The sequence below is a fragment of the Microcaecilia unicolor genome, chromosome 13, assembly GCF_901765095.1.
Source record: "Microcaecilia unicolor chromosome 13, aMicUni1.1, whole genome shotgun sequence".
Classification (NCBI taxonomy): domain Eukaryota; kingdom Metazoa; phylum Chordata; class Amphibia; order Gymnophiona; family Siphonopidae; genus Microcaecilia; species Microcaecilia unicolor.
In genome coordinates this window covers 477,183-498,808 of record NC_044043.1, presented here as the reverse complement: position 1 = coordinate 498,808, position 21,626 = coordinate 477,183, and the positions used below count along the sequence as shown (strand labels likewise).

The window sequence follows — 21,626 nt, the reverse complement described above, 5'->3', positions numbered from 1 at the left end:
AAAAGTACTCAAGTAAAAAGTAAAAGTACTGGCTTCAAAAGTAGTGAAGTAAAAGTAGGAAATCTTATCCAAAACAAATAACTCAAGTAAAAGTAAAAAAAAAAAAAAGTACAGCTCTTAAAGCTACTTTTTTTTATTGCAAGCAATACTGTATTGTGATTATACACCTATCAACTTTGTAATTTGTCTAGATCTCTGGGTACAATGGAACAGAAACTTAATAAATCAAATTACAAATTTAAATGAATACCTTTTTAACAAGCTTGTTAAATTTATTTGTGAGAAGTTGGAGGAGGGAAGGGTTTTGTGTTTTACATTTTCACATGACTGCTGCTATAAAATTTGTAATAGCTATATGCATAGCATTTTTAAATGTAGATTAATTTTACATTTGTAAATGTTTCGTCTTTTAATCACCTGCATGATAGGCTTCCCTGTGAGAAACCAGCAAGAAAGGGTGGAACTGGAAATGGGAAAGGGAAACCCTATGTGAGAGAACAAGCCACCGGTGTCCACTGCTTCCCCTCCCTCCCCCCCCCCCCCCCCCCCATCTCCTCTGCAATCTAAAGAGGTCAGAGAAGCCAGGGAATGGTATCTGCAAATGTCCAGTTGGCTCTCTCTTGGCTCGGTGGTGGTCTGATTGCTTTGCTTGCTGTAGCAAAAAATAATACACCTGACCTGTTTATTGCTGCAGAGTGCAGAGCCAACACAGTGAGGGCTGTGAGACTGAGAACTAGCTGACTAATAATTAGTAGCAGTGACTAATGCTACCGTCACAGACAGCGGGCAAGCAGCACTATTTACCTCCTGGTTGCACATGGAAGTCTCTGGAAAATTCACTCAGCAGTACTTGGAGATCTCTAAACGCACATGTCAGTAGTCAAGTGACCTCTGATGCTGCCGGCCCATGTGTATGTTAGGCAGTGTGAGCCTCATTGGCCTAGGGGTACCATATTTTGTCCCCCCAAAAGGAGGACACATGCCCCGCCCCCTATCATATTTTCCCCTCCCCCCTGTCACATACACCTTCGCCCCCTCTCCCCATCACCCCCTCCCCTTACCTTACTACTGCCCTGGTGGTCTAGTGACCTCTTCGGGGCAGGAAAGAGCCCCCTTTTCCTGCCCGGAGCGCTGCCCTGCATGCATCCTTCCTGTTGGTGATCCTCGGCGCTGATTCAAAATGGCTGCCGAGAGTTGAAGTCTCGTGAGGTCACGTCAACTCTCGGTGGCCATTTTGAATCGGCGCTGAGGATCACCAACAGGAAGGATGCATGCAGGGCAGCACTCCGGGCAGGAAAGAGGGGGCTCTTTCCTGCCCCGAAGGCGGAAGAGGTCACTAGACCACCAGGGCACTAGTAAGTAAGGGGAGGGGAGGCTAGCAATCTGCCCGTTTGTCCGGATTTCTGGACAAACGGACGGGCGGGCAGGCCGTCTGCCCACCAGCCTGCCTGTTTGTCCAGAAATCCAGACAAACGGGCAGATTGGCAAAACCCGCCTGGTTGCCCGTACATGCCCTCAAAAAGAGGACATGTCCGGGTAAATCCAGACATATGGTAACCCTACATCAGCCCAGGCAGACAGAGCTTAGTACCAGGAGGCACTAATGGAGGGGTTATGGGCACCTTGGTCAGGCTGAACATCATGTGCACATGTGACAACTTCAGTGCATAAGTACCACTTTCTCCGAGTCCTCCTCGCTTCGATCAGCGTAGCACTAGTCTGTTGCTAAATTCAGAGAAGGCAGGAGCAGGGACCACCTCAGAGGACTCTGGATAGGTGAGAGGCTGATGGTACACTACCTTGGCCAATCATACTTGGGGAAGTGGGGGGGGGGGGAACTAGGATTTCCTAGTGATGTCACTGTCTTTTCATCTGATTGGGCCTGGACTTGGGAGGATGTCCACCCAACTTGAGCACCATGATTTAGACTTGGTTTCAGCAGGCGTGAATCCTAGCACCTTATTTTAAACATGGGAATCGTCACTATAGGCTGCTCCATAAAGGGAGCTCATCCCAGATTGACCTTTGTGTGCCGATTTTTCCCAGCGCTGAAATTTGGGTACCCTTTATACTGAATCTAGCTCCATCTGTTGTCTTTGAATTAAAATCTTTTTTTTTTTTTTTTTTTTTTTAAAGTTCTGCTGTTGTGGCCTCTTCCTTTAATGGCTAAATAATCACAAATGCCGTACTTGATTTGGGTAATCAACAAATTGCTAGAAAAAATGCACACAGTTTTTCTCTGGTTTCCTGTGCACACCAAGGATACGCATGTGAATGAAAACAGAATTGCAGAAACATCTAGACAGAGGAGAGAACAGCTCTTTAAGTCCAAGAGGAGATAATGATTACTTTAAAATAGGTTAGAAGCACTGTTCACGCTAAGCTGAGTGGGAGTACTCCAACTGCACTGAAGCCAGAGAGATAGTGTGTGGAGGGGGAAGGGGGGATGATGTGTTAATATTCTGGATCTGTCTCTTTTTTTTTTTTTTTTAAATTTTGTTTTGCTAGGGAGAGTGGAGTTCCCTGGAGCAGGGCCGCTGAGAGGGGGGGCAGGGGGGACAAAATTCCCTGGGCCCGGGCCTCCAAGGAGGGGCCCCGCACCACAGTCCCCTCCGTCCACCACCGGGCTGGGCCCCCCCTGAATTCAAATCATAGCGCCTCACCTCAACCTCGCTCCGTGTGAAAGAAGCGCAGCAGCGGCACTCTGCAGATCGCCTCCCTTCGGGCCTTCCCTCCCTGTGTCCCCCCTCGTCTGATGTAACTTGCGTGAGGGCGAGGGTCGAGGTGAGGCACTATGATTTGAATTCAGGGGGGCCCGGCCCAGTGGTGGATGGAGGGTGGCAGCGACGACGACGACGACCTCGGGGGGGGGGGGGGGGGGGCGGGAGCGCCTTGCCCCAGGCCCGGCCCAGTCTCTCGGTGGCCCTGCCCTGGAGTCCTGCAGAGCTTACCTGTCCCTCACTATTGAAAATGTGACAGTGAAACGGTGGCCCCCCCTCCCCTGGCAGGACTGAAGGTAGAGAACTGCTGCTCAGTTTAGAGGGTTAGACTGCATGTTCCAGCTGTGTTTCTGCAGCTGGGCACTGCAGTCCTAGTTAACAGCTTGTTTGTTTCCTCAAGTTCACAGCTGTAATCTCAGGTTATGAAGACATAATAATTACCCCCTACCCCCTAGAATCTGCAAACTACGGTCAATTGGCTGAAATTTTTAGAATTAGACATGGAGGAACTGGTATTGGAAGGTAGCAGCCAGTTTACTTTTTGCAGGTTACTCCTATAGTACTAAACTAACAAATTACCTATCCACGTCTGACTGGGTATATACAGGGCCAGATGCACTAAACTTAACGAGCCATTAACGTGGGTTTTAAACTGGTTCTAGTCAGTTTAACATGCAAGTAGTAAACCAGGACATGCACAAAAGGGCATTGTCCAATCATGGTAGCAGCTAACGAAAACGGAATGCAAATGAGCAAATCTCTCTATATAAAACGCACCTCCAACATTCTATGAAGCCTCCACAATTCCCAACGTTCTAAAGGCATGGTGGTGAAACCCACATCTCCTGAATTGACATCACGTACTTCCGGGTTCGTCACAAGCAGAAGTGACCAACCACATGAGGTTTCTCGGCTTCAGAATGTTGGAGGTGCATTCTATTAAATAGGATTGGTCAGTTCATTGAAGCACAGCCAGAGCTCAGTGTCCTGCACAGTAACACTCAGACACCAGAGAGAGAGAAGGGGGGGCTGAAACAAGAGAAAGGGAGAGAGGGAGGGGGGCCTGACACCAGAGAGGGGGGGAGAGTTATCTCTGTCACACACACACACTCTCTCACAGTCAATTTCTTTCTCTCTCTCACTCTCACACACTCTGTCTCACACTGTATCACATTCACTCTCTATGTGTCACACAGTCACTCACACACTCTCTTGGTCTCATACACTCAGTCTCACAGAGTCTGTGTCTCACACACACTCTCTCTCTCGCACACACTGTATCTGTGTGAAACACACTCTTTCTCACACTGTCTCACACATACGCACTTGCACACACTCTCATTCTCACGCACACACTCTCATTCTCACACACACACTGTCTCTCTCACAAACACACTCGCATATTCACTCTCTCTCACACACAGTCACTCTCACATACACTCTCAAACATACACAATCCGAGGAAAACCTTGCTAGCGCCCGTTTCATTTGTGTCAGAAACGGGCCTTTTTTACTAGTTAGTATTATAATGTGTAGAAATCGTATTGTAATGTGATGCACTACCATTTTTCGATTGCCTAACCGTGGAAAATCTAACGGCAGGTCTGTACCTCTTGTTGGGGCTGCACGGGATTTATTTGCCAGTAATTGGAGAGTAAAACCAATGCTGGGCGGACTTCTTCGGTCTGCACCCTGATTGTGGCTGAATAGATATGGATGGGCTGGAGTGTAAATTTTAAGGGGCTTCGAAGTTAGCTTCAGAACTTTTAGTACAGGAATAGTGCTGAGCAGATTTTTGCGGTCTGTGCCCTGAGAAAGGCAGGGACAAATCTAACTCTGGTATACATAAAATATCAGTGGAGGAGTGGCCTAGTGGTTAGAGCACTGGTCTTGCAATCCAGAGGTGGCCGGTTCTAAATAAATAAACTCATTTTACATGGTATTTATCTTGTTGGGCAGACTGGATGGACCGTTCAGGTCTTTATTTGTCATCAGTTACTATGTATGAATCTGCTGTGTGGGTACTATTTGCCTGGGCTCTAGTTCCACTCTTGCTCACATTACCACACTTGGTGCCTACATTTTTAAAAGTTGCTCTCACTATGAGGCAGATGCAGCAACCAAACGTAAAAAAATCTAAATCGTTAAAGTCCCTAACGATTTAAAAAAAAACAAAGAACGCACCAAAAAAAAAAAGTCACACATGCTCAGATCGGTATTGAAACGTACAATGTATCAAAGAATCACAATACACATCGGTAATCGGCCCCTAAATCATGCGCAGAGCAGCCAAGCGTTTTGCTGGCTGCTCTGCGCATGCTGCAAACGTCAAAACAAACAAAAAAAAAAGCCACAACACATACACATGGCTACCAGGTCAGCAAAATACAAAAACAAAGGATCAGGAGGGGGCAAGGGTGCTCGTCCGGAGCGTCCTGTATGGACAGCCTTGCCCCCCCCCCCCCCCGCTGCTCCCCACTTACTGCTGCTTCCCCCCCCCCCCCATGAAAAAGCAAAATTCTAGCAGCCCCGGTCCCCCTCCCTTCGTGTTCTTCTGCTTTGCATCTGGCCCTGTATATACCCAGTCAGACGTGGATAGGTAATTTGTTAGTTTAGTACTATAGGAGTAACCTGCAAAAAGTAAACTGGCTGCTACCTTCCAATACCAGTTCCTCCATGTCTAATTTTAAAAATTTCAGCCAATTGACCGTAGTTTGCAGATTCTAGGGGGTAGGGGGTAATTATTATGTCTTCAAAACCTGAGATTACTTTTTATTTGATGTGTTTTCTGACGTCCTTTGGACCAATCACAGCGCTTTTAGCTCTGCTAATGCGCTGGGATTGGCTCAAAGTTTCACTTTACGATTTTTCCTGGCACAGAGCTGTCCTAACAAGAGATCCAGACCTCTCGTTAGATTTCCTGCCTTTTTCCTGCGTAAAGGCAATCGGAAAAGGTTAGTGCATCTTGTTTCAATGGGGTTTTTACACTAATTGCTCATTTCCATTCCGTTTTCGTTAGCTGCTAGCTTCCTCGGTAAAAGCCCTTTGCATGCAACGGATCAAATTTTCCTGGTTGGAGGGTCATTAAAGGCTCATTAAGCTTTAGTGCATCTGCCTCTTAAAGCCAAATGAAAAACTTGGCTCTTTCAACAGGCCTTCAGTGAGATTGTCTGATAAGCGCCAGCCACACAATCCTTTGTTATCCTACCCTTATTTGATCCTTCCCTGCCCACATTCACCTTTCTCTTAGTTGATTTTTGTGTGATTATCCTTTCCTGTGTTGAAATGGAGCTCCTTTTCTTAACCCTTAGTTTGATTGGGATGCTTTCCTATGCTTTAATGAGGTTCTTTTCTCTCTTTATTTTAGCCTGTACACAGCTCTGCTCTGCTGTTCAGTTTGAGCAGTATGCAAAGTTTTGGAAATAAATAATGAAAAAAAAAAGGTACAGAGATGGGCGACGAAAATGATAAAGGGAATGAGATGACTTTCCTATGAGGAAAGGCTAAAGCGGCTAGGGCTCTTCAGCTTGGAGAAAAGATGGCTGAGGGGAGATATGGTAGAGGTCTATAAAATAATGAGTGGAGTGGAATGGGTAGACATAAATTGTTTACGCTTTCCAAAAATACTAGGACTAGGAGGCATGCGATGAAGCTACAATGTAGTAAATTAAAAACGAACCAGAGAGAGTTTTTCTTCACTCAATGTGTAATTAAACTCTGGAATTCATTGCCAGAGAATGTGGTAAAGGCAGTTAGCGGGATTTAAGAAAGATTTGGATGGCTTCCTAAAGGAAAAGTCCATAGACTATTATTAGACTTAGGGAAAATCCACTGCTTATTTCTGGGATAACCAGCATAAAATGTATTGAACTTTTTTGGGATCTTGCCAAGTATTTGTGACCTGGATTGGCCACTGCTAGAAAGAGGATGCTGGGCTTGATGGACCTTTGGTCTGTCCCAGTGTGGCAATACTTACGTTCTTATGTACTTAAGTACCTAGCAATATCACAAAAACAGTAAGACAGATTTTATGCTGCTTATCCTAGAAATACATACAAAACCCACAAATGGTAGAATTCTAACCTAACAGTGCCAATAGTTGTTAATTTGTTATGGGGAAGTCTCATACAGTCACTAAGGCAACTATCTTATCACCAATTAGGTGAGCCTTTGTTCCGTGACAGTTATAATCATCGACATCCCCTAACCTTCAGTGCTTTGGTTGGGGGCTGTCGATGATTATAACTGTCACGGAACAAAGGCTCACCTAATTGGTGATAAGATAGTTGCCTTAGTGACTGTATGAGACTTCCCCATAACAAATTAACAACTATTGGCACTGTTTGTTTAGAATTCTACCATTTGTGGGTTTTGTATGTATTTAGTTTGTATCGGTAGATTACCGCCATTTGAATATTGACAGTATCCTAGAAATAAGCAGAAGATTTTCCCAAGCCCATCTAAATAATGGCTTATGGACTCTCTATTCATTGTCAAGTGTACAGCACTGCGTACGTCTAATAGCGCTATAGATTTTATAAGTAGTAGTAGGCCGAACTGAATCAAATGTGAATATTTGTACAGCATGGGAGTTTCTGTAGTGAAGTTCGCCCATTAGCATTAGACAACGATGTGTATATTTTTTCTTCAGTTTTCTTATTTTCATCATGGAGTGGAGGAGTGGCCTAGTGGTTAGAGCACCAGTCTTGCAATCCAGAGGTGGCTGGTTCAAATCCCACTGCTGCTCCTTGTGATCTTGGGTAAGTCACTTAACCCTCCATTGCCTCAGGTACAAACTTAGATTGTGAGCCCTCCTGGGAGAGAGACATATCCAGAGTATCTGAATGTAACTCACCTTGAGCTACTACTGAAAAAGGTGTGAGCAAAACCGAAATAAATAAATCATGCACCTTTCACTTCATTTCCTGATGTTAGAATACATTTTCATGCTTATTGTCTCTAGATTCCCTGCTAGATTGTGGACTTTGAATTGTATATGGGTGAATTTATTCTCTTGATTGTTTAGTTCATCTCTGTCCTTCATTACATCAGCATGGGGGAGGGGAGACATTGGGATCACTTTGTTGCATTGAATACAATTGTTATAGCTGAGATCTAGTGACCTCCCCGGGTGCTTGGCATCTTTCATGATTCAAGCGATTTTCTGAAATCGACACACGTTTTGCACTGAAAGTGCAGTTAAAAGCCTGCAAACCACCTTCTTCCCCTAAACCTTTGCTACTATGTACCACTGTTTATGGCTCAGTAGTTTCATTCAGCCCAATTGGACTTCTAGCTCAACTACAGTCAGCTTCTATTGAGCTGTGGCACTATGAACCTTCATTTGCAGACACCTAGGGTCTTCCTTAGTAATTCCTTATCCCTTATTTGTCCTGTTTATCTGTCCTAGTTAAATTATAAGCTCTTTCAAGCATGGACTGTCTCTTCATGTTGAAGCATACGGCGCTGCGTACGTCTAGTAGCGCTATAGAAATGAAAAGTAGTAGTAGTAGACTTTGGGATTCTGGAATCTTGCTACTCTTTGAGATTCCGCACAGAATATTGCTACTCTTTGGGATTCTGCAAGGAATGTTGTTACTCTTTGGGATTCTGCATGGAATGTTGTTACTCTTTGTCCTTATCCCTTATTTGTCCTGTTTGTACTAATTAGATTGTAAGCTCTGTTGAGAAGGGACTGTCTCTTCATGTCCAGTGTACAGTGTTGCGTAAGTCTAGTAGCGCTGTAGAAATGATTAGTAGTAGTAGTTCCTCTGGTCAAAAACTGTTAGTACAATAGCTAGTCTAGTCAGGAGGTGAGGAAGAGGGGGTTAAAATAGAAATCTGCACAGGAATGGGTATTGCAGGAATCCCGCAGAACCTGTGGGATTCCCGTAGGTATGGAAGAAGTTCTACGGGATTCCCATGGAGGTGGAAAAAGTTGCCATGGGATTCCCACAGGAGTGTTATCAAAATCTCTGGTGACTTCAGAATGAGGCTTGGAATGCACTGAGAGAGGCAATTGGAGTACCAGAATGAAGCTTGTAATGTACAGAGAGGCAAAGACCTAGCCAGATATCTCTGCAATAAGCCAAAGTCAAGCAATGAAGTATGCAAAAGGCTATGAGGCTGTTTTACTTTGTATGTCCTGTTTAAAAAGTAAATTTTAAAAGGCAAAATTGAAATTCATTTATTAAAAACAGGCAAGATAATATACATGAGAATACAAATGTTTAGTCATTGTTAAGAGGGGAAAAAAAAACCAAGCACAAACTTTCAGACACTATAGACTCCAAACACTATAAAGAATATATAAGTAGCCCACAGAAATAATTCAAAGTTGCAAAATGAACAAAATATTATTTATCACCTGTTGGTATAATATGATAAGAGGGGGGGAAAAAGTATATTCTTAGCTTCACAGAAATGAGACTTGTTTAAAGTTCAAAAAGTCTTTAACCGTGTAGCAATCTTCCCTTTTATATTTAGAAAAATACAATCCCCCTTCTCCCTCCCTGCAAACAAAAATTCTTAATAGCTGGTAGTCCAAAAGAATAAATACGTAGCTTATGCGGAAGTCTTTCAAATGGTCATCTAGTGTTTGAAACAACCAGTCGCGGATCCAGTGCAGCAGCTTAGGTTTAAAAAAGCAAGGGATGTGGTCCATAATTAAGGGTTGATTTATTAAGCGGCGGGAAGCCCAACGCTGGCATACCACTTGCTATTTAGCAAGTACCGCATACTACCCGGCAGCACCGGATACTACCTGGCAGTAATTGGGCAGTGCTGCATGCTGCCCAGTTACCGCTGGGTTAGTGCGGCAGCCCTTACCGCCACCTCAATGGGTAGCAGTAAGAGCTCCCCTCCCCCCCCCCCCCCCCCCGAAATGGCCACGCAGCAAGTGCTTACTTGCTGCCCCAGCCATTTCCTGAAGGAAAGCGAGACCGGCCCTTTTACGAGCTTTGGTAAAAGGGGTCTCGGCGTGTGTGTAAAAAAAAAAAACACAGGCTGACGCCAATGTTGGCTCCCTTTTGCCGCAGCTTGGTAAAAGGGGGCCTAAGCTTGCATATCAGGAGGGAGATGGATGGTAAAATTAATCCCTATTTCAAAATCTACCTATGCCAGCTTTTAACAGTAAAGTTAGATAGTGGCAATTTGAATACAAAAAGGCTAAGCTATACTTCCCTTAGGAAAAAAAGATGTATATTCACATTTCTAATAAACTAGAGGTGCAGAAAATACTTACCACCTCTGACTTTTTTCTTAAAATAAGAGGGTCTGGTGAAAGAAACACAGATGAATGGTCCATACATTTGATATGACACTTGCAAGAACATGTCAGTAAAATCTGAATCCTGATTTGTGATGTGTCTTGCTGTTTGCGTAAAACTGTGGATATCTTGCCTGCTTGTTAGGAACAATATCTGAAAAAAAAATGTGGATGTATTAAATTCCCTTTTTTGAAGACCACCTACCTCTGGGTATAGTCTTTTCATCTGAACAGTGTGCAAAGCTGCCATTATGTCAATGATAAGCCTTGATCCCTGTACTAGAAACTGAGTGGTGTTGAAAGTTTTTCCCTACCATGGTTGAGATATGTGGTGCTTACCGAGACTGTCAAGTCTGTGTTCCCTTGGGCTTATCACTTATTCAGTGTGAAGCAAACACTTAAGAGAATTTGCCATTTTTGTCTGTTGTAATAAAGATGGGAAGTTACAAGTGTTCCTGATAGGTTTCAACCCTTGGGGAATGCCTCCAGGCACTTTATACCATATCACTGCATGCCGCAGGAGACCATACAGTTTCTAAAGGTTTTCCTTCTGCTGTCTTCACAAATTCTGCAGATGTGGATAGTGTCTTATATACAGTGTGACATGGAGACCCACATATGCCAGACAGGAAATTATCCTTAATATTTTTTTTCAAGAGCTGGCAGGCTATCAAGCTTATAATCGAAAGACAAAAACGCCTATATTGCGACCTAAATCGGGAGATAGGCGTTTATCTCCCAAAAACGAATAACGCGCTATAATCGAAAGCCGAACTTGGACGTTTTCAACTGCACTCCATCGCGGAAGCGTACAAAGTTGACGGGGGCATGTCGGAGGCATGATGAAGGCGGGACTGGGGCGTGGTTATCACCCGAACAGAGATGGGCGCCTTTCGCCGATAATTGAAAAAAAGTATGCGTTTGTAGCTAGAATTTAGGGCACTTTTCCTGGACCCTGTTTTTTCACGAATAAGGCCCCAAAAAGTGCCCTAAATGACCAGATTACCACCAGAGGGAATCGGGGATGACCTCCCCTGACTCCCCCAGTGGTCACTAACCCCCTCCCACCACAAAAAATGATGTTTCACAACTTTTTATTTTCACCCTCAGATGTCATACCCACCTCCCTGGCAACAATATGCAGGTCCCTGGAGCAGTTGTTAGGGGGTGCAGTGGACTTCAGGCAGGTGGACCCAGGCCCATCCCCCCTACCTGTTACAATTGTGCTGCTTAATGCTTATTAGTCGTCCAACCCCCCCCAAACCCACTGTACCCACATGTAGGTGCCCCCCTTCACCCCTTAGGGCTATAGTAATGGTGTAGACTTGTGGGCAGTGGGTTTTGAGGGGGATTTGGGGGGCTCAACACACAAGGGAAGGGTGCTATGCACCTGGGAGCTCTTTTACCTTTTTTTTTTGTTTTTGTAAAAGTGCCCCCTAGGGTGCCCGGTTGGTGTCCTGGCATGTGAGGGGGACCAGTGCACTACGAATCCTGGCCCCTCCCACGAACAAATGCCTTGGATTTATTCGTTTTTGAGCTGGGCGCTTTCATTTTCCATTATCGCTGAAAAACAAAAACGCCCAGCTCACAAATTGTCGAATAAAACATGGATGTCTATTTTTTTTTAAAATACGGTTCGGTCCGCCCCTTCACGGACCCGTTCTCGGAGATAGACGTTTTCGTTCGATTATGCCCCTCCACGTAATTCATAGAATGCTAAGAAAAGAACTTTGTTTTTATGGGACTGGACAATTTAAAACTAAATCATATGCTACAAAATATTTGCTTTTCAGCCTCAGGAGCCCTCTGTTTTTCCAGACATACTATTTCTCTGATGAAACAACACTTTTAAAACAGGAGGAAATATTTTTTCACACAACAAATAGTTAAGCTCTGAAACTCATTATCAGAGGATGTGGTGGCAGCAGTTAATGTATCTGGCTTTAAAAAAAAGGTGTGGACAAGTTCCTGGAGGAAAAGTGCATAGTCTGCTATTGAGATAGATGTGGGGAAGCCACTGCTTGCCCTGGGATTGGTAGCATGGAATGTTGCTACTATTTGGGATTCTCTCAGGTACTTGTCATGGATTGGCCACTGTTGGAAATAGGATACTGAGCTAGATGGACTATTATGTTCTTGGAAGACAGAGGGCTCCTTTTACAAAAGTGGCGCTACCAATTAGCGAGCGCTGAATTCATAGAAGCCTGCTTTGTAAAAGGAGCCTGGATTTAGGGATGTGCATTCATTTACAATGACAGAGAAAATGTCTATGGCATTCCCAATGAAAGCGACTGGAAAAATAAAACAACATTTTGTAGGGGTTTTTTTTTTTGTATCTATAATTCTTTTGAAAGACAATGCTCCCGTAATGAAAGAATACCAGAAAACAGCAGAACAAAACAAACATTCCTGTAAACAACACAGAAAATGACACCAGCTGCACACCCTGAGACAAAATCCCCATCAGAAACACTGACAGACTGAAAAGAGTCATCCAAAGAAACAGAGGTCACAAATTCAAAGTACCTAGACCTATGGAGCTTTGAAAATGAGCCCCTGTATATTCAAATTAAAAACCAGTTTAGACTGGTAGTTACTAAACTGCAGTAAAAATCTGTCCTAACATTATCTGGATTATTGTTTGGATAGAGGCCTGAATATTGCTGTATGTGGGCAGCTCCAGTGTTCACTGTTTTATCTGGATATTCAGCAGTTAATATTTAAAAGAGTTTAACTGGACAGGAGAAGGCTGGCTGGCAGCCGATATTCAGCAGCACTTAACTGGTAGTGCCGCTCTGTTTTGCCAGGGCTGCGGGTTTCCCACCCAATTGGGCTTCTTTCTGCGACCCGCTGCGGCTTTTTCACGCCACATGCAGGTTGCGGAATTTTGGGTGGCTTTTTCTTGCCCCGCCGGCGGTTTTTTCGCCCATCGCGGTTTTTTCCCACGGCCATTGGCTGCGGGTTGGCTCAGTTTTCCCGTGGCTGCGGCCAGTGGAGGCAGGCTTAATGAGGTCATTTGTATGCAAATGGACTCATATTTGTCATTCATATACAAATTAACTCATTAATTATTAATGATGTCATTCATATGCAAATTGACTTTGTGTGGTTTGGGGCTGGTTTTGGGCGTGAACAATTTTTTCCATCTGGCAACACTGGTGCCACTGAATAACTGCTAACCGGCCATTCCCTAATTGGCTAAGTTAGGGGTAGTCTGGGGGCAGAGCTTGGGCAGAGCCAGGATGGTTAGAGGTGATATTCAGTCTAACTGGCTAAGTGAGTGCATAAAATTAGGACAGCATAAAGGCTTCCCAACGAGACTGCTGTCGGAAGCCTCGGAAGCCATTTTGAAAATACAGCGGTGGCGCCTGCGGCACAGAAGAGCAAAGCAGAGATGGAAGAGCAGGAGCAGCAGAGGGCAGGAAAGAGTGGGATTCTTTCCTGCCCCAGCAGCCACAGAGGCCACTAAACAACCAGGGTGGCCTTTAAGGATCAAGGTAGGTCTTCTTGGGAGTGTAGCGCAGGGTAAGCATGGCAGTTTCTGTTGCCCCTCGAATATTGGCACCCCCTGCCATGCATACCTTGCTTACCGCAATCCACTGGCCTGGTTTGCTTTCCTGTATATATGTATTGGGATTTTATTAACAGCCTTTATGAAGAGATTCACTCAGTGATGTACAGAAAGGACAGTTGAACATAAAACTTAAGGGAGTCCATAGTTCTAAGTGGTGGGCTTCTAATGCCAGCCGAGTGGAGCTGTGCAACGGTTGTTAGGCTGCTCAGGATTGGATAGGAATGTGAGGAGAGATAAAGATGGGAAGCTGTGGGTGATTAGGTGTAGGAGTGTGAGGTTGTGGGGGAGGGGTTTGTCTGAGGTGATTTTTGCTTATGGTAGTGTTGTGGTGAACGGTGGGTATTTGGTGGAGGGTTGTAGTTAGGGGAGGAAAGTGTGTGAAGGGTTTTAGTTTTGTCCTGTCCTTGGTGTGGTATGGTTTGTGGTATTTGTAGATATAGTGGGTGGTTGGGTGGCTTGATCGCAGCTCGGTTTGCGGAATTTTGCGGTGATTTAATGCAAATGAATTAGGATTAAAGTTTTGTGTAAAGTCTGAATGTACAATTTGTGCTTGTGTTTGGCACCACCGTGAGTAGTTGGAGGTTCTGCAACACCGCTGACATCAAGGGATGGGGATTGGGGTTGGTTTCTAAATTTGAGGTGACGCAGCTAGTTCTCACCGTCTAGCTTCAAGTTGTGAAGGACATTATTGTATTAGGGTGTTATTTACATATGTTATCTTTGAAGTGTAAATGTTATGTATCCATGTTGAGAAGTTTATTGATGAATTAAGCTGCAGCCCAGTTATTTGCCACATTTAAATTCTTGTTATGGTGTTATATATATTAGCAGTGCTATTTATGCATTTACAGCACTATAGAACAATCCAGTGGCGTACCTAGGGTAGTTGACACCCGGGGCCGGTCATTTTTTAACACCCCCCCCCCCCCCAAAAAAAAAAAAAAAATCCAGTACTAGGCATGCCGAGAATACAAAACACTCAGGACCTATAGAGCAATTCTACCATACCATAAGCAGTCATTTCTACGAGTCACACAAGGAAAAGGAAAGCATCTTAAACACTACAGTGAGCACTAGAACATCAATTCACCTATTGTAAAACGAAAACAGACAGATTAGTACAGATCGTCGATCCTGCACAGTCAATGCCAACCGAAAGCCATGTCTTTTTCACAAATAGATACACCCTAATCCACTATAGAATAAGTAATCATAAACTTTCTATTTAGACAAAAATTAACACCACAGAAACAGAAAATGTCCCCTAGTACTGTGCAAAATATAAAGACAGCAGATGTAAATTTGAAAAAAAACTAATACCAATCACCACTGTACAAATTAACAAACAGAAATAAAACAAATATAGAAAATAAAATACCATTTTATTGGACTAATACATTTAGCTTTCAGAGGCCAAAACCTCCGTCCTCGGGTCAATACAGTATAGTGCTGTTACAGTATCCTATCCTGACCTGAGGAAGGGGGTGTTGTTCTCCGAAAGTTAGTCAAAATGTATTAAAATTAGTCCAATAAAAAGATTACCTTGTTTACATGTTCTATTATAAACATTTATTAACACAGCTACAATACTACTTTAGCCTAAAGCAAAAAACAAAAATATATATTTTATTTACAGTTTGTTGTCTCTGGTTTCTGCTTTCCTCATCTTCTTTTCACCATCTTCCTTCCATCCAGCATCTGTCTTCGTTCTCTGCCATCCAGTGTCAGCCCTCTCTGCTGTCCCCTCCATCCAATGTCTGCCCTCTCACCCTGCTTCTTCCATCCACATCTGCCCTCTATCTCTGCCCCTTCCATTCACTGTCTGCCCTTTCCCTTCCATCCACGCTACTGTCTGCCCTTTCTCTCTGCCCCTTCAATCCACCATTTGCCCTCCCATCCATCCAGGGTCTGCCCTCCCTATCGCTCCCCCTTCCATCTAGGATCTGTCCCCTCTCTAACTGCCCCTTTTTTCAGCCCCCAGTTCCAGTCCCCTTCTCCCCTCCCCTTCTCCTGTCTGTGACCCCACCCCTCTTTTCCCCTCTGAACACCCCCACCCCAGTCCCCTTCTCCTGTCTGAGACCCCCACCCCAGTCCCCTTCTCCCCTCCCCTTCTCCAGTCTGAGACCCCCACCCCAGTCCCCTTCTCCCCTCCCCTTTTCCCCTCCCCTTTTCCCCTCTGAACACCCCCACCCCAGTCCCCCTTCTCCCCTCCCCTTCCTTCTCCCGTCTGAGATCCCCACTCCAGTCCCCTTCTCCCCCTCCCCTTTTCCCCTCTCAACACCCCCACCCCAGTCCCCTTCTCCCCTCCCCTTCCTTCTCCCGTCTGAGATCCCCACTCCAGTCCCCTTCTCCCCTCCCCTTTTCCCCTCTGAACACCCCCACCCCAGTCCCCTTCTCCCCTCCCCTTCCTTCTCCCGTCTGAGATCCCCACTCCAGTCCCCTTCTCCCCTCCCCTTCCTTCTCCCGTCTGAGATCCCCACTCCAGTCCCCTTCTCCCCTCCCCTTTTCCCCTCTGAACACCCCCACCCCAGTCCCCTTCTCCCCTCCCCTTCCTTCTCCCGTCTGAGATCCCCACTCCAGTCCCCTTCTCCCCTCCCCTTTTCCCCTCTGAACACCCCCACCCCAGTCCCCTTCTCCCCTCCCCTTCCTTCTCCCGTCTGAGATCCCCACTCCAGTCCCCTTCTCCCCTCCCCTTCCTTCTCCCATCTGAGATCCCCCACCCGAGACCCCAGTCCCCTTCTCCCCTCCCCGTCTCCCATCTGAGACCCCCACCCCAGTCCCCTTCTCCCCTCCCCTGTCTGAGACCCCCACCCCAGTCCTTCTCCCCTCCCCTTTTCCCCTCTGAACACCTCCACCCCAGTCCCCTTCTCCCCTCCCCTTTTCCCCTCTGAACACCCCCACCCGAGTCCCTTTCGCCCCTCTCCTTCCCCACCTCTCCTTCCCCACCTCAGTCCCGTTCTTACTGTCTGAATCGGCGAAGCAGCATCGCAGGCAGCGCCTCGTCTGCCCTGCTTGTAAAAATCAAATCTCCTTCTCCTCGTCTTGACGTCGACTCGGGCCTTCCAATCAATCACTATGTCCCGCCCGCCCTCACGGAATTTACCTTAGAGGAGGGCGGGGCATAGTGATTGATTGGAAGGCCCGAGTCAACGCCAAGACGAGGAGAAGGAGATTTGATTTTTTTCACAAGCAGGGCAGGCGAGGCGCTGCCTGCGACGCTGCTTCGCCGATTTTTGTTTAAAGGAGGCGGCGGGAGCGGAGCACCCCCCACCCACTGGCACCCGGGGCGGACTGCCCCCACCACCCCCCCCCCCCTTGGTATGCCACTGGAACAATCATATAAGAGAAATACAAATGATACCATAATAGACAATTATGCAAGAGGTTGGTTTGATATTTAAGGAGAGACAGAAATTTGCATGGCAGTAGGTGGGTGTCAGATAACCAAAAAGAAAAATCGGAGGATATTTAACTTCAAAAGCCACTAAAAGAAACTCATCAGACTTTAAAAGATTACAACAAAACACAGCCTTTTCTCACTCTTTCACATTTAATTTTCATCACTGTTTAATTTAATTAAGGTGGTTGACTCGTGTAATAACAATTTGCTTTCTGATGTTTATCACCTTTGGCGTAGGATACCTGTGTTTCATTTTTACTGTCATATCATTTCTGTACTGCACAAGTCAGAAGCATGCACTGTACATATCATTTAAAAAGGATAATGAAGAGAAAGAGGGGAGGAAAAATACACTCCTTTTTAAAAGAGGAAATTTTTCTAATCTAATCTAGTTCTTAATTTATAGACTGCACTGGCCACACCAAGATGCTCTAGGCGGTAACAGTATAAGAGCCAACAAGTGAAGTGAGGAATAACAATCTAAAAATAAAACAAACAATAATAAAAAAATATTTAAAAGATAAAAAAAATATTAAAACAATCAAAATATAAAACTTACAAAAATGCTTTCAATGTCTTATTTAATTGCATATAGGCACTTAGGGCTATGAAGAGCAGTTATCTTAACCACTTAAGTGCTGAGTTGACTGTGCCCCAGGAACACTCGCAAAATAGCCAGTTTTGACAAGCGCTAACCAGGCATTTTCAGCGGCACTATCTGGTTAAATGCTCCAAGTACTTAAATGCCCGGTTAGCCCTGGACTGACAATTTAAATTGTCAGGAGCCTTTCCTGGCTATTTAAATCATTTTGAATACTTGGTCCTTAGTTAATAAAGCCTAATAAATAAATATTCTACTTACCCGTATGAATGGGTTGTGCATTTTAGTATTTAAAAGTATGGTGTTCAATTGTGCATTTTTATAAGATTGTTATGGCCGGCCGGGACAATGTTGAGATGATGATTGTTTAATTTTCAAAATCTTGTTGGGGGGGGATGTAGGGGTCTAAAGTTAATTGGAGAAGGGCACAAAACTGAACTTTTGCCTCTGACCCCTAATATCCTTTTACCGGCCCTGGCTGTAGTGTTTGCCAAAACTTACTTTCCATAGTCTTGGGGGGGGGGGGGGTCACAGGTTGCCCACCACTGGCCTACTCTATGTGCTAATATGCTATTAGAAAAAAGAAGCCTAAGCTGCCATCAGCATGCCTAGTATTTATGCACCAGTGTTGTAACTGCTGGTGCATAAATGCAGTTACATAGTAGATGACTACAGAGAAAGACCTGTATTGCCCATCCAGTCTGCCCAACAAGATAAACTCATATGTGCTACTTTATGTGTATACCTGATTTTTGATTTGTATCTGCCATTTTCAAGGTACAGACGGTAGAAGTCTGCCCAGCCCTAGCCCCACCTCCCAACCACTGGCTCTGGCACCCAATCTCCGCTAAGCTTCTGAGGATCCATTCCTTCTGAACAGGGTTCCTTTGTTTATCCCACGCATTTTTGAATTCATTACCGTTTTCATCTCCACCACCTCCCGCGGGAGGGCATTCCAAGCAACCACCACTCTCTCTGTGAAAAAATACTTCCTGACATTTTTCTTGAGTCTGCCCCCCTTCAATCTCATTTCATGTCCTCTAGTTCTACCGCCTTCCCATCTCCGGAAAAGGTTAGTTTGCGGATTAATACCTTTCAAATATTTGAACGTCTGAATGATATCACCCCTGTTTCTCCTTTCTTCCAGGGTATACATGTTCAGGTCAGCAAGTCTCTCCTCATACGTCTTGTAACGCAAATCCCATACCATTCTCGTAGATTTTCTTTGCACCGCTTCAATTCTTTTTACATCCTTCGCAAGATACGGCCTCCAAAACTGAACGTAATACTCCAGGTGGGGCCTCACCAACGATTTATACATCGCATAAAAACACGCATAACTTACACTCATTTGTAAGTTACATATAGAACTGGAAGCCCCTTCTAAGCTAAGCCCACATGTACACCCACTTTCATTTGCATGCTATAGCATTTGCATGTCCACTTATATAAAAGCGCTAACGCACGTGAATGCTAATTTTTTCTGTATTTACACCTGCAAGGCATGCGTAACCGCAGCCACCTAATTACAGAATTACCCTTTTTATCTCCCGTTGCTTTAGATACACACTTGGATTCTATTACACCTGGATACTTATCACCACTGTATAGCACAGTGAATCAGACCCTTTGTTTGGTCATGTGACAAGATTTCAGAATGGCAAAGTCTGTTTGGGCTTCAACCTGACTAGAGTTCCAGTTTAGTCTTCCAGACTTGTAGTATTACCCAAAGTTTGAAGCAGCTGTGACATCTAGGATCTGAATCTGAAGTTAAAATCTCCTCTGTTCCACTCGGTGCGCAACCTCAACAAAGTCAGGCGCCCAGACTTAGAGACAGGGCCTGTGTAAACGTGTGTAGAAGCACTAAAGGGGTGATGATCAGAAGAAAACGCAGGTGCTAGAGGCTATTAGCGCCACAATAGCGCCTGCGCTTGCTACTGCCCTATGATCAGAGCCCCTGAGCGTGTGAAACAATGCGCTTGTGGGCTCTTAGCGCAAGTAGCATGCAAATGCATGCTAAACATATTCCTCCCCAATGATCAGCGAGCAGCGTGTCAAACATTTAGTGCGCTGTCTGCGGCAAACCCTAACATCAGCTCAGGGCTGGTGTTAGGGTTTGCAGACCATTGGAGAGCAATGGTGAGCCCTGTCCAACAAGCATTTGTATGCTAGCAGGCTGCCCATTCCCCCCAATATAGCCCCCTCGCAGGAGCAGAAACCTCCACCCCAAGCCAGCGACACAGTCCCCTGACCTCCCCAGACGCAAGTTCACGGGGGCTGGAGTTCCGGTGGATCTCCAGCCCTGAAGGCCCAGTAGGCTGTAGATCAAGCCCCCCCCCCCCCCCACCACCAACCTGGTGGTCTAGCGGTACTCTTCCCCGCCCCCCCATACCTTTTTTGGAGGAGAGAGGTAGTACAGTCCCTCCTCTTCAAGCAGTGCTGCCTTAAAAATGGCGGTGCCCAGTCCTGCCCAGTGCATCCTGGGATGCACTGGGCAGGACTTCAAACCATATAAGTTTCTCCCTTATATTGGTCAAGAAAGCAAATTTATCGACCTATGGAAGTGAACCTACAAATCTTCCACTCGACTGCTCACTTTTTCTGAGTTGCCAGAAGAGCCCTAAATATTCTAGTTAGTTTGTCTCGTGCCACCATTATCAATACCTTGTTAATATGGATATTAGAATAGGGCAATTATAAGGGGCAAGAAAGAAAGGTGACCGCCTTGGTCACCAAGCCAGGGGAAGGCTGGGGAGGAACCACATCACCCTTATGAATTAGTCCGAGTCTGCAAGCTTGAAAGGGAAGGGTGTGCTAAAAATAAGGACCATCTTAAGTGCACACTTGTGTATGGTGGAAAAAATACACAAAATATTAAATAACTCTTTTTTTTTTTTTTTTTTTTTTAATCTTTTCTTTCAAAAATAAGGAGGAAAAGACCTCATAAAGACCATTGTCAATGATACTGAGGCTCTAGTTCAAATGTAGCCACTTAACATTGTGCTCGGTCAGAATGTAATCATAGGTTCTAAAAACCTCCAAAAATGTTTGATCTGCCCCTATATAAACTATCAAACTTAACTTTGGATGCTGATTTGTGCTCTATATAGAGTTGGCAGCACTGTCGAGTCTTCAAACAATCATGTCCATTGTATTCATTGCGACAAATATGCAGCGTTACAATTCCTTCTTGAAGGTCGACTGAGGTCCCGACAGGGACCTATTTCGTAGACTGCTTCTTCTGGAGACCTTGCCACAAAACAAAGCCTAGTGCTGTCCACTGATTTTTATTGGTGTAATGGATCCTTTATGGTTGTGCTAAAAATAAGCCTTGCCCAGGGAAACAGTTCTGTCCAATGACTGTTTTGATTAGAATACGTGCTGCTATTTTGCCTGAACATTTTCTCTCTTGAGAAGCTGAAATTCTCTATCAATATCCATCTGGTAGTTAGCACTATTCAGATAAAGGGCCTCCAAAGAACAAGCAAGAGATATGAAGAACTCACAAGCAGCTTACGTTTTCCAACTAATAATATTCCAAATCTCGAGCAGATGAAGATGGATGCTTGCTGCCAGTCAAATCGATTGTCCTCTGCCAGGCCATGCAATACACATTCCCTTTCATAGCTTAGTAAGGTGTCCTCTAGCACACAAAAATCAATGAAAGCTTGCAGTCAGGAGAGAAATCTAACAAATGATATGAATCCCCAGCCCTATACTACACAGGGTAATATCTGATTGAATAATAACTCTTACGTTACATAAACCTTGTATTGCAATTTGCTTCTCACTGGTCTCTTCCGTTCAGCCATCTCTCTCCTCTCCAGTCTGTCCAAAATTCTGCGGCACGACTTATTTTCCGCCAAAATCGTTTTACCCGCATTAGCCCACTCCTCAAGTCACTTCACTGGCTCCCTGTCCGCTTCCGTGTACAGTTCAAACTTCTCTTACTGACCTTTAAATGCATCCATTCTGCAGCCCCCCCACTACCTCTCCACTCTCATCTCTCCCTACATTCCTCCCTGTAATCTCCGCTCGCTGGACAAATCTCTCTTGTCGTCCCC

General features: G+C 45.0%; 1 protein-coding gene across 1 annotated transcript in view; it reads left to right on the top strand.

The window, feature by feature from the left end:
- PITPNM3 (PITPNM family member 3) overlaps window positions 1-21,626 on the top strand; it is a 724,998-nt gene that overhangs the window by 305,218 nt on the left and 398,154 nt on the right. The window lies entirely within an intron of this gene.